Below are 711 nucleotides of genomic sequence, written 5' to 3'. Positions count from 1 at the left end.
CTGAGTCCTGCTCCTAACCTTGTCCCGGCTCTGCCTGGCTGTGTGGCCCTTCATGAGTCACTTCCCTTCTCTCAGCCTCGGTTTCCCCTTTGGTAAACGGGAGGGCGAGTTCCCAGCTCCCCCCCACACACAACTGCATCATCGCGAGCATCCCTAGAGCTGAGCCCTCCACAGCTCGGGCTCTGGGGCAGAGCTTTCCTGGTTCATCTTAGCGCTGGGGAAAGCTCTTTTCCACCTCGCCTGCAAAGATCTCCTGCCCTCCAGCCTGACAGTACAGAAAAGTGCAGGGTGAGCGGGAGAGGCGGGAAGAAAAGCAGCTACCCCAGGAGCCCTGTAGCGAGTGTTGCCTGGAGGGCATGGGGACAAGGCCGCAGGGATGCCCTGCCGGGGTGCAGCCTCCTCTGGACCTACCCGTCCCCTGGCAGCCAGGAACGGGGTACCACACGGGAGCGGGGAGAGCATGGCGCAGGGTACGGGGGAACGCTTACCTTGAACTGAGCTTTCCCTGGCCTGCTGTTGTTGTTATTGTGGTTCCTCTCGCCGCCGGTGCGGGCAGGGTCCCCGTGTCCCCCCGCATCCCCCGCGCCGGCCTCCCCGTGCCAGTTGGACAGCGTGATCTTCTTAATGGAGCGGGCGAGGGAGTTGCGGTCCAGCCGCTCCTCGTCGGTCCCCCCATCCTCTCCCGGGCTGGGGCTGCGGGGGTGGCTCTCG

This window comes from Charadrius vociferus, unplaced genomic scaffold, assembly GCF_000708025.1.
Source record: "Charadrius vociferus isolate BGI_N301 unplaced genomic scaffold, ASM70802v2 scaffold62, whole genome shotgun sequence".
In the NCBI taxonomy this organism is placed as follows: domain Eukaryota; kingdom Metazoa; phylum Chordata; class Aves; order Charadriiformes; family Charadriidae; genus Charadrius; species Charadrius vociferus.
Note: the sequence above shows the minus strand (reverse complement) of the source record.